Source organism: Somniosus microcephalus, chromosome 2 (genome assembly GCF_052327205.1).
Source record: "Somniosus microcephalus isolate GS21.2 chromosome 2, FLI_Smic_1.0, whole genome shotgun sequence".
NCBI lineage: Eukaryota > Metazoa > Chordata > Chondrichthyes > Squaliformes > Somniosidae > Somniosus > Somniosus microcephalus.
In genome coordinates this window covers 300,188,243-300,201,722 of record NC_140988.1, presented here as the reverse complement: position 1 = coordinate 300,201,722, position 13,480 = coordinate 300,188,243, and positions in this window count along the sequence as shown.

Genomic DNA, 13,480 nt, shown 5'->3' with positions numbered 1-13,480 from the left:
GACTAATCTACTGGAATTTTTTGAGGATGTAACGGGTAAAATAGATAAGGGAGAACCAGTGGATGTGGTGTATTTGGACTTTCAGAAGGCTTTCGATAAGGTCCCGCATAAGAGATTAGCATGCAAAATTGTATTGACTTGGATAGAGAACTGGTTGGCGGACAGAAAGCAAAGAGTTGGAATAAACGGGTCGTTTTCCGAGTGGCAGGCAGTGACTAGTGGGGTACCGCAAGGATCGGTCCTAGGACCCCAGCTGTTCACAATATATATTAATGATCTGGACGAGGGAATTGGATGTAATATATCCAAATTTGCAGACGACACAAAGCTGGGGGGGAGGGTATGCTGTGAGGAGGATGTCGTGAAACTCCAGCACGATTTGGACAGGTTGGGTGATTGGGCAGAAACATGGCAAATGCACTATAATGTGGATAAATGTGAGGTTATCCACTTTGGTGGCAAAAACAGGAAGGCAGATTATTATTTGAATGGTAATAGATTGGGAGAAGGGGAAGTGCAAAGAGACCTGGGTGTTCTTGTACACCAGTCGCTGAAGGTAAGCATGCAGGTGCAGCAGGCGGTTAAGAAGGCAAATGGTATGTTGGCCTTCGTAGCAAGAGGGTTCGAGTACAAGAACAAGGATGTCTTGCTGCAGTTGTACAGGGCCTTGGTGAGACCACACCTTGAGTATTGTGTGCAATTTTGGTCGCCTTACCTGAGGAAGGACGTTCTTGCCATGGAAGGAGTGCAGCGAAGATTCACCAGGCTGATACCTGGGATGGCAGGAATGACGTATGAGGAGAGATTGTGTCGATTGGGCTTATACTCACTGGAGTTTAGAAGATTGAGAGGGGATCTCATCGAAACCTATAAAATTCTGTCATGCCTGGACAGACTAGATGCAGGAAGGATGTTTCTGATGGCCGGGGAGTCCAGGACCAGGGGTCATAGTCTAAGGATAAGGGGTAAGCCATTTAGGACTGAAATGAGGAGGAATTTCTTCACCCAGAGAGTGGTGAACCTGTGGAATTCTCTGCCACAGAGGGCGGTGGAGGCCAGTTCATTAAGTATATTCAAGAAAGAGTTGGATATATTTCTTAAGGCTAAAGGGATCAAGGGATATGGGGAGAAGGCAGGGACCGGGTACTGAATTTGGATGATCAGCCATGATCTCATTGAATGGCGGAGCAGGCTCGAAGGGCCGAATGGCCTACTCCTGCTCCTATCTTCTATGTATCTATGTATCTATGTTTTCAAGGGGAGACTGGATAGGCACTTGAGGGAAATAAATTGCAGGGCTCCAGGGATAGAGCGGGGGAATGGGACTGACTGAGTCACTCCACAGAGAGCCGGCACGGACTAGGTGAGCCGAATGGCCTCATTCTGTGCTGTTATGGCTCTGGGGGAAAAATTCCATTGTTTGCGCCTCCCATTAGCGCCTTAAGAGGGTGCCAATTGGGGCACAAAGCAATTAGAGGCCGGGCGCAGCGATGTTTGTGCCGCTCGCGAAATTAGACATTTTGCGATGGCGCTAAACACTCCCGGCAAATTATGACGTCAGTCAAGTGCGCAACGCCCCGCTAGTGCCCCGGACCGGATAGTGAGTGGTGCCCCCTGCCTTACCGCCTGCCGCTAGCAATGACAGGTTGAGAGGAGCGTTATGCTGTCAGAAAGGGACTAGGGGAACGCTATCTAAAGGCGACCGCTTCCTGCCTTTTTTGTCGATGACATTTTTGCACCACGCATTCTGAGAGAGAGAGTGAGAGAGAGAGAGACTTCTGGAGAGACTCAATGCTGTGTGAAGGAGTTTTGAGTACTGAGCAGCACTTTGCAGGTTTATTTTTATTTGCCCTTCCTTGCTTCGCCAGCGCTCTGAGGTAGCGCCTCGCTCCTCGGCCTTTGCGCCTTAAGACAGGTGTGAAGCGCCTGATTTAGCGCTCCAATCACCTGGGCGATAAAAGCCAAGTTTGCTGTCGGAGGCGATAATTAGCGCCAGGCACTAAACTTTGCGCACGGCCGATAATGGCGCCCCAAATGGGGCGATACCGAATTTTTCCCCCTATGACTCGTTCTTGAAAATTTCAATTGATCCAGCATCCACAACCTTTTGGGGGGAGAATTCCATATTTCCACTAGTCTTTGTGTAGAGAAAGTTCTTCCTGATCTCACTCCTGAATGGTTTAGCTCAATTTTAAGATTGTGCCCCCTTGTTCTGGAATCCTTCACCAGAGGAAATAGATTCTCTGTAGTTACTCTATCAAATCCTTTTATCATTTTAAAGACCTCAATTAGATTTTTGCCCGACTGTAAACTCAATACGATCCTAGTCTATGTAAATTGTCCTCATAATTTAATCCTTTAAGCCCTGGTATCATTCTGGTGAATCTGCACTCTACCCCCTCCAAGGCTAAAATACTCTCCCTGAGGTGCTGTGCCCAAAACTGAACACAGTACTCCAGATGGGGCCTGACCAAGGCTCAATACAACTGAAACACACGTTCCACCCTTTGTATTTCAGCCCCTTTGAGATAAAGGCCAACATTCCATTAGCCCTTTTTGATTACTTTTTGCACTTGTGCACTAGCTTTTAGAGATTTGTGTACATGGACACCTAAATCCCTTTGCTCGTCCAGTTTCTAGTTTAGAATCATAGAACGGTTACAGCACAGAAGGAGGCCATTCGGCCTGTCAAGCCCATGCCGGCTCTCTGCAAGAGCACTTCAGCTGGTCTCACTCCCCTGCCCATTCCCCGTAGCCCTGCAATTTTTTTTTCCTTCAGGTACTTATCCAATTCCCTTTTGAAAGCCATGATTGAGTCTGTCTCCACCACCCTTTCAGGCAGTGCATTCCAGATCCTAACCACTCGCTGCATAAAAAAGTTTTTCCTCATGTCGCCTTTGGTTCTTTTGCCTTAAATCTGTGCCCTCTGGTTCTCGACCCTTCTGCCGATGGGAACTGTAAGATCTTAAATGATCTCTGAGTTCTTGGACAAGACACCAATAAGCAGCAGCCAGTATGTTTGAGCAATAGATCAAGATTTATTAAGCTTACAGCGTAATCAATGCTTAACATTAGGCGCTAGTTTTAACGAGTAGCTCACAGCCCTTGGTCTCTGGAACCTCTCGGACACAGATGACATCGTATTAAGTCTGTTCCTTTGTTCTCGCAGTACGTCTGTGTAAAGTTGTTCTTTGAGTATTGAGGTTTTAAGCCTTATCAAAAGTTGGTTTGGCCAGTGTCCATATATGGTCTTTAACAAAATCACCTTTTTATATTGGTGCTAATGGTCAAAATACCATTGTCACTCAGACTAAGGTAGCATCCCACCTTTCCAGTATTTTTCCACCAACTTTGCCATGTTCAGTGTTATCTTGTTCATAGTTTTTCACCCCATTGGAATTTACCATATCTCTTTCATTTCATAGCCTCCCTGGTACAAGGCCTTTATACCAAACTAGCTGAAGTGCCCGGCGGTGCCGAGGGATTTTTGAGGGCATGTTGTTGTTGGAAGAGAGAGAGAGAGAGAGCGACTGGGGGGAAGAGAGAGCGCGACTGGGGGGAAGAGAGAGCGCGACTGGGGGGATGAGAGAGAGCGACTGGGGGGAAGAGAGAGCGTGACTGGGGGGAAGGGGGGAAGGTGGGGGGGAAGGTGGGGGGGAAAGGGGAGGGGAAAGGGGAGGGGAAAGGGGAGGGGAAAGGGGAAGGGGAGGGGAGGGGGGGAAAGGGGAGGGGAGGGGGGAGGGAGGGGGAGAGGAGGGGGATGGGGGAGGAAGGGGAGGGGGGAGGGGGAGGGAGGAGGGGGGAGGAAGGGGAGGGGGAGGGGAGGGGGGAAGGGAAGGGGAGGGGGAGAGGGGGAGGAGGGGAGAGGAGGGGGAGGGGAGGGGAGGGGGAGGGGAGGGGGAGAGGGGGGGAGGGGAGGGGGAGAGGGGGGGAGGGGAGGGGGAGAGGGGGGAGGGGAGGGGGAGAGGGGGGGAGAAAGGGAGGGGGGAGCCAGCAGATCCTCTCCCCTCTGCCGACGATGGCTCCACTGAGCTCCGTGCCGCCCCACGCACTGACATGCCGAGCGCAGCGCCCCGGTCAGCCCGAGCCCCGCCCTCCTGAGGCCGGTACTGAGGCGGCTTGAGACGGACGATTGCGGCTGGCCGGGCCCGGTTGCCTTGGTAACCCTCCTCCCCTCTCCGCCTCCCGATCTCCGGGACTGGGCCTGAGCGGCTTGAGACGGCCGATTGCGGCTGGCGAGCCCGGTTGCCGGGGTAACCCTCTCCGCTCCCCCTCCCCTCCCGAGCACCCCCCCCCCCGCTAACCTGCTCGCTTCCCTCTGGCTGCGCTCTGTGTGGAGGTGCGCGTGCGCCGTGCAGCGCAAGCGCGAGGAGCTTGCCGTGAGCCAAGCCAGCCTTTACCAAGATGGCTGGCCGCTGGTTCGGAATCGGGCCCAGCGGGGGGCGGTGGGGGATTGAGGGGTGGGAGGGGCTTGCCACAAAACAATTGCCTAGGGTCCAGCATGGCTGGCAACAGACGCCCAGGCTTCGAGGCCTACCTGCAAAAATTAATGAGATTAGATAAAAGATTTAGAAAGTAATTAACTTTTTTTTAAAAACAATATGTGTTTTAAAAGCAACTTTTTTTTTTAAAGACGCAGAAAGCGGGAAAAAGAAATGAAAAGTTTGGAATCAAGATGGCGGCGACTCACCTCGGTTCAGAACGATAAGGCCCGCCCACACATGCACCGATTGGTCGACCGTCAGGTCACCGAAGCGTAGGATTGGTCAATCGTCCCGTCACTCGACTCTAGGAGGGCCCGCCTGCACGCGCCAGGAACCCGCCCTCGCCACGCAGCGATTGGTTGACCGTCGGGTCGCTCGACCGTACGATTGGTCGACCTCGATGTCACTCAATGCTAATGAGCAGATAATGAGCGGAATTTTGAACATTTTTTGGATACCGCGGGCACAATTTTTGTCTCACCGAAACGTAAATACGCTTACAACCGTTCTGGAATCGTAAGCTTTCTTTTGATGTAACACACGTGTAGGTACGCTCTATAACTTTTGATTGTATAGCCGGACAGAGAGACAGAAAGACAGACAGAGAGACATACCGTTTTATATATATAGATAGATAGATGCCCATATCATTCTGCTGTCTCACTTGTCTTGAGGTATCCAGACTATCTCATTTTAATCTACCAGATAAATACCTTATCTCCATGATCTCTCTCATTTTATGTCCTTATACTAATTATTTTTTAAATATCGTTGCAATTAGTTTTGGTAAGCAAATTCTAATGTCTACGTAGCATCATATGCTTTTTTTTTGCAATTTAACCTTCACTCGCAGTCTGTGGCTGTTTGTTGTCAAAACTGCTTTTGACTGTCCTTCGCAGCTGCATTTTGAACAAGTCTTAGCTTTTTAGTTACCCATGAGTAACTATGGGTAATATTATTTGGTCAATGGCTACACTTGAATTTATATGTATATGATTCTCATCTACTAAATATCAGCCTTTCGTACAGAACAGTTTCTCTCTATCTAGACCCCTCATGATTTTGAACACCTCTATTAAATCTCCTCACAACCTTCTCTGCTCTAAGGAGAACAACCTCAGCTTCTCTAGTCTATCCATGTAATTGAAGTCCCTCATCCCTAGAACCATTCTTGTAAATCTTTTCTGCACCCTTTCCAAAATGCAGTGCCCAGAATTGGACACAATATTCCAGTTGAGGCTGAACCAGTGCTTTATAAAAATTCATCATAAATTCCTTACTTTTGTACTCTATGCCACTATTTATGAAGCCCAGATCCCATATGCGTTTATAACTGTTGCTCAACCTGTCCTGCCACCTTCAATGATTTGTGCACATATACCCCCAGGTCTCTCTGTTCATGCACCCCATTTAGAATTGTACCCTTTAGTCTATATTGTCTCTCCTCGTTCTTCCTACCAAAATGTAACACTTCGCACTTTTCTGCGTTAAATTTCATCTGCCACGTGTCCGCCCATTTTACCAGCCTATGTCTTCTTGAAGTCTATCATGATTCTCCTCACTGTTCACTATACTTCCAAGTTTTGTGCCATCTGCAGATCTTGAAATAGTGCCCCGTACACCCAAGTCCAAGTCATTAATATATATCAAGAAAAGCAGTGGTCCTAGTACCGACCCCTGGGGAACACCACTGTATACGTTCCTCCAGTCCGAAAAACAACCGTTCACCACTACTCTCTGATTCCTGTCACTTAGCCAATTTCGTATCCATGTCCATGTCCATTTTATTCCATGGACTTCAACTTTGCAGGCAAGCCCATTATGTGGCACTTTATCAAATGCCTGTTGGAAGTCCATGTACACCACATCAACCGCATTACCCTCAACAACCCTCTCTGTTACCTCATCAAAAAACTTGATCAAGTTAGTTAAACACAATTTGCTGTTAACAAATCCGTGCTGGCTTTCCTTAATTAATCCACACTTGTCCAAGTGACTGTAAATTTTGCCCCTGATTATTGTTTATTCTTACACTGTTTTTTGAACAAGGGTGTAACATTTGCAATTCTCCAGTCCTCTGGTACCACTCCTGTATCTAAGAAGGATTGGAAGAGTATGGCCAGTACCTCTGCGATTTCCACCTTAACTTCCCTCAGCATTCTAGGGTTCATCCCACCCGGTCCTGGTGACTTATCTACTTTAAGTACAAACAGCTTTTCTAGTACATCCTCTTTATCAATTTTTAATCCCATCCAGTACCTCCTCTTTCACTATGTCTATGGCAGTATCTTCTTCCTTGGTGAAGAGAGATGCAAAGTACTCATTTAGTGCCTCAGCTATGCCCTCTGCCTCCATGCGTAGGTCTCCTTTTTGGTCCCTAATCTGCCCCACCCCTCCTCTTACTACCCGTTTACTATATATATGCCTATAGAAGACTTTTGAATTCCCTTTTATGTTAGCTGCCAACCTATTCTCATATTCTCTCTTTGCCCGTCTTATTTTCTTTTTCACTTCCCCTCTGAACTTTTTATATTCAGCCTGATTCTCACTTGTATTCCCAACCTGACATCTGTCTTACGCGCTCTTTTTCCACTTTATCTTACTCTATCTCTTTCGTCATCCAGGGAGCTCTGACTTTGGTTGCCCTACATTTCCCCCTTGTGGGAATGTACCTCGACTGTACCCAAACCATCTCCTCTTTAAAGGCAGCCCATTGTTCGATTACAGTTTTGCCTGTTGTAAGGTTCGCAAAATTCTACAGATTCCCCCAAACCAAGAAGAGAAGAGATTTTTGGACTGTTTAAAAGAATATTGGGCCAAAAGGAGCTTAAAGTCAAAACCCCAGTATTTTGGCTATTTTAAAAGGCATGTCCAGGCCTGTGGAAGGCTGCGACAAAGGAGTTGGGATGGGGCACTGTAAAACAAACAGTTTGAGTATTGGAATGGGCCAGATTGTCTGGGAATATTCTGGACTGTCTCAGGCATTCATACATAAATGACAATAGGCCTACGGAAGGACAGTTTACAGAGCCATCAAGAATATGAATAATACAGTACATGCCACTGATCAACAAAAGAGACCCTGACCCCAGCAGGAGAAGACAATCGAACAACAGTTTAAACCACTCAGCGAAACATCCAAAACCACTTCACACACCTAAACCGATTTCGAAGCAATCCCCAAACTAGTTAAAAATCAATTAAAGATAAATGGGACCAAGTCAAAACTCGATAAAGAATTTAAAACTATTAAAGTTAACGAGCCCACCAAAATTAACAATGAGCCAGAGAAGACTTGGCGGGCAGATAAGCAAGGTCTCAAAACAGTATAATTGAGGCCTGCTTTTACACAGAAACAGTCAGAGAATTGAAACAGCAGTCAGTGAATTGAAGTCAGCAGTACAGTTCGGACAGACACAGAAAGAGGCACAGCTCATTCAAAAGACATCAGCCTCGGGACAATCAATCGACGGAAGGAGAACGGAAAGGAATCGCGGCAACCAAGGGCTGCAAGAAACAAACAACCAACAATATTACCAACAACTAGGTAATATTGGGCCACCGCGACCAACAAGAAACCAACCTGGAAGAAACCGAAGATCTGCAAGTTTTTCCCACTCTACAAACTATTCCTGCATTTGGTGAGAATTTCCCTGGTCATAGAAACATATAAACATAGAAGATAGGAGCAGGAGTAGGCCATTCGGCCCCTCGAGCCTGCTCCGCCATTCAATGCGATCATGGCTGATCATCCAAGTTCAGTACCCGGTCCCTGCTTTCTCCCCATACCCCTTGATCCCTTTAGCCTTAAGAAATATATCCAACTCCTTCTTGAATATATTTAATGAATTGGCCTCTACTGCCTTCTGTGGTAGAGAATTCCACAGGTTCACCACTCGCTGGGTGAAGAAATTCCTCCTCATTTCTGTCCTAAAAGGCCTACCCCTTATCCTTAGGCTGTGACCCCTGGTTCTGGACTCCCCGACCATCGGGAACATCCTCCCTGCATCTAGTCTGTCCAGTCCTGCCAGGATTTTATAAGTTTCAATGAGATCCCCTCTCATTCTTCTAAACTCCAGCGAGTACAAGCCCAATCGTCCCAATCTCTCCTCATACGTCATTCCTGCCATCCCAGCCTGGTGAATCTTCGCTGAACTCCTTCCATGTCAAGAATATCCTTCCACAGATAAGGTGACCAAAACTGCACACAATACTCAAGATGTGGTCTCACCAAGGCCCTGTACAACTGCAGCAAGACATCCTTGTTCCTGTACTCAAACCCTCTCGCTACGAAGGCCAACATACCATTTGCCTTCTTAACCGCCTGCTGCACCTGCATGCTTACCTTCAGCGACTGGTGCACAAGGACACCCAGGTCTCGTTGCACTTCCCCTTCTCCCAATCTATTGCCATTCAGATAATAATCTGCCTTCCTGTTTTTGCCACCAAAGTGGATAACCTCACATTTATCCACGTTATATTGCATCTGCTATGCTTCTGCCCAATCACCCAACCTGTCCAAATCATCCTGTAGTTTCTTGGCATCCTCCTCACAGCACACACGCCCACCCAGCTTTGTGTTGTCTGCAAATTTGGAGATATTACATCTAGTTCCCTTGTCTAGATCATTAATATATATTGTGAATAGCTGGGGTCCAAGGACCGATCCCTGCGGTACCCCACTAGTCACTGCCTGCCACTTGGAAAAAGACCCGTTTATTCCAACTCTTTGCTTTCTATCTGCTAACCAGTTCTCTATCCAAGTCAATACCTTGCCTCCAATCCCATGTGCCCTAACTTTACACGCTAATCTCTTATGCGGGACCTTATCGAAAGCCTTCTGAAAGTCCAAATACACCACAAGCACTGGTTCTCCCTTATCTATTTTACCAGTTACATCCTCAAAAAATTCCAGTAGATTAGTCAAGCACGATTTACCTTTTGTAAATCCATGTTGACTTTGTCCGATCCTGTCACTGTTTTCCAAGTGCTCTGCTATTACATCTTTTATAATGGACTCTAGCATTTTCCCCACTACCGATGTCAGGCTTACCGGTCTACAATTCCCTGTTTTCTCTCTACCACCTTTTTTGAATAGTGGGGTAACATTAGCTACCCTCCAATACATGGGAACGGTTCCAGAATCTATAGAATATTGGAAGATGACCAGCAATGCATCTACTTTTTCTAGGGCCACTTCCTTAAGTACCCTAGGATGTAGATTATCAGGCCCTGGGGATTTATCGGCCTTCAATCCCATCAATTTCCCTAACACCATTTCCCTACAAATACTGATTTCTTTCATCAGACCCTATGTTCCCCAACATCTCTGGGAGGTTATTTGTGTCCTCCTTTGTGAAGACAGAACCAAAATATGTATTTAATTGGTCCGCCATTTCTTTGTTCCCCATTATAAATTCCCCTGATTCCGACTGCAAGGGACCTACGCTTGACTTCACCAACCTTTTTCTCTTCACATATCTATAAAAGCTTTTACAGTCAGTTTTTATGTTCCCTGAAAGCTTACTCTCATATTCTATTTTCCCTTTCTTAATTAATCCCTTTGTCCTCCTTTGTTGAATTCTAAACTGCTCCCAATCCTCTGGATTACTGCTTTTTCTGACCAATTTATATGTCCTCTCCTTGGATCTTATGCTAGCCCTAATTTCCCTTATTAGCCACGGTTGAGTCACCTTTTTTGTTTTATTTTTATGCCAAACTGGGATGAACAAATTCTGTAGTTCATCCATGCGGTCTTTGAATGTTTGCCATTGCCTATCCACCTCTGGAATCCAACCTAGTTAGTGTAGTGGGATTGGGAGGGGTGAAGTATTTTGGCCTAGAAATTCAGTGGCCTGCACCAGCCGTTAGCGCCCTAAGAGGGCACTTAGTGGGTTTTGCGCCACTGGCCACGCCTTCCGCTAAATTTAGCAGGACGCTAATGGCAGCGCTAGCCGTTAGCGCTGCGCCGCTACCGATGACGTCATCGGTGTGCGCAGCGCCCCGCTACCACCCCGATTGCGAAATTTAGTAACACCCCCCTGCTTTAACGCCAGTCGCAATTTGCGACTGGTTCAGGGGGGCCTACCTGCAACGGTAGAGGCGCTGAGGTGCGGGGCGGCCATTTTTTTCTGGCCGCCTGCCTGCACCTCTCCACGCCGCCATCCCCGGCCTCCTGAGCCCCTTTCCCCCCCCCCCCCCCGCCGCGGAGTGCCGGCTGTGTCCCAAGAGCCCGGCACTTCTCCTCGGTGCCGGGCTCTTTAGCCGGCACTTCTCCTCGGTGCCGGGCTCTTTAGCCGGCACTCGCGCTCTTCGAGTGCACTGCAGCAGGCCCCTCGCCTTTAAGAAGGGAAGGCCTGCAGTACCGCAGCATGCCGTGCCGCAGCGTGTGGTGCTGCGGCACATTGCACTGCGATTTTCAGTTGCAGTGCCCCAAGAGGGATGCGGGGCACCTTGAGTAGCACCGCGCTTCCGTCTGGGGCACTGAAACTGAATTTGCGGCGGGCGGCCGCGACTCCTTCCGGGGCAGTACTTCCGGTGCCCTGGCGAGGCTGGCACCCCAAATGGGGCGCCAGTGAATTTCTAGGCCTTTGTCTATTGTTATTCTTCCTCGTATATTCCGAAGTGTTCCCCCTTTTTAGAGTGATAAGATTATTGTGTTGTGTATATTTTCTTGTCTCAAATAAAAACCAAAGTTCTTGTATCAAATTCAGTTGTTTGCTGCAATTTCATTACAACCCCCAAATAGGTCCAGGTCTAGAACCAAGGGAGTGGGAGCGATTTGAACCGCTCAGGAGTCAGAGGCAAAGCTGACCACACACACCACTCCTTACACTGTTAATCTTGGATTCCAATTTACCCGGGCCAGGTCCATTCTCAATCCACTGAAATTGGTCTTCCTCCAATTAAGTATTTTTACTCTAGATTGCTCCCTGTCCTTTTCCATAGCTAATCTAAACCTTATAATATTATGATCACTATGATCACTGTTCCCAAAATGTTCCTCTACTGACACTTGCTCCACTTGACCCACCTCATTCCCCAGAACCGGATCCATCAATGCCTTCTTCCTCGTTGGGCTGAAAACGTATTGATCAAGAAAGTTCTCCTGAACACACTTCAGAAATTCTCACGATGTGGTCTCCTCTACGTTGTGGAGACCAAACGCAGATTGGGTGACCGCTTTGCGGAACACCCCTGTTCAGTCAGTAAGGGTGACCCCGAGCTTCCGGTCACCTGTCATTTTAATTCACCGCTCCATTCCCACTCGGACCTCACTGTCCTTTGCCTCTTGCATTGTTCCATGGAAGCTCAATGTAAACTTGAGGAACAGCACCTCATCTTCCGATTAGGCACTTTGCAGCCTTCCGGACTCAATATCGAGTTCAACAATTTCAGATCATAACCTCGGCCCCTATTACATTTTTACTTATATTTTTTATCCACCCCTTTGTTTTGGTTTTTCCCTCCCCCCTCCCTTTCCTTTTTTTTCCTCTCTCCCACATGGCAGCTGTCTCCCATTCTGCCAGAACATTTCACACCTAATCTGAGCCGTCTTTTGTCTCCACTAGTCCTATCACCATCTCATCTCGTTTTGAATACCTCTTAATGTCTCTTCACTTCTTTTGTTCCCTCCCAGCCCTGCCTTTCGATCTATTTCATTTCCTTTCGTTTTGAAAAAGGGTTAGACCCGAAATGTCGACTAATTTCTCTCCACGGATGTTGCCTGGCCTGCTGAGTTTTTCCAGCATTTTCTGTTGTTATTTCAGAAATTCTTCCCGCTCTCTGTCCTTTACACTATTTCGATCCCAGTCTATATTAGGATAGTAGAAGTCCCCCATTATCACTACTCTATAGTTCTTGCGCCTCCCTGTAATTTCCCTGCAAATTTGCTCCTCTATATCCTTCCCACTAGTTGGCAGCCTATAGAATACACCTAGTAATGTAATGGCTCCTCTATTATTTCTTAACTCTAACCAAACTCTATATTACAATTAGTTCCATTATAATTGTTTTACTTATATTAAATCCACTAGTTCTTCCCTTTGACTTATTTTTAGGTTCCCATGTACCGCTGGTATTTTGTCCTCTTCCTCCACCGTGAAAACGGATACAAAATATTAATTGAACGAGTCTGCCATTTCCGAGTTATCCATTACCTGCATCTTTAATGGGCTCACCTTCCCCCTTTTTCTCTTAATATATTTATTAAAACTTTTACCATGAGTTTGGATACCTCTTGCAAGTTCTCGTTCATATTCCCTTTTTGCATCCCTTTGTTGTTTTTTTGACTCTCCAGATCACTGGAATTTCACTTTTTCTTACATTTGTGTAGCCTTGTTGCAAGAGGAAAAGAAATGTGTTAATAAGGATATATTATTTAATAAATAAAAAGATTCAAGTGTGGAAAAGAGTTCATTGCCTCTAGAATTGGAAAGAAAAAAGGGGGAAATAATCTGGAGGGAGTTACTAGCAGAAATTGATCCTGTGTTCTGATAATCAGAGTGCACAACCGAATGATCATCAGAATGCAGAGATAGATCTGGAATATTTAACAGATCCTGTGGACTCATTTTAACATTTATAATAACCACAAATTATTTTTCTCTCCCACCACCCCTCCACCCTCAAAGAAAGCACCGATTATTGCTCATAGTTCTGCAAACGCCAGCCACCCTGTGGTACCTCATTCAAGTGCCTATTATTAACATACAAGCCTGAACAGTTATAGGTGAACCCAATCCTGCCCCATCCGATAGTCACATGCACACATTCCAGCAAGGGTCATTGATAACAATTAGGAATAGGAGCCCTGGCTGATATTTCCCCAAGGTGCTGAGGCCAATTATATTGCTGCTGCAATTTAGAAATCTTATTTTGTTAAAATTTAGTAATGCACTGTGCCACAGGACCCAGTTCTATGTGGAGAACGACACCAATTTGAAGCAAGGCTGTGGGTTGCTGATTGGTCAGTAGCCAATAATGAAATCCACAAA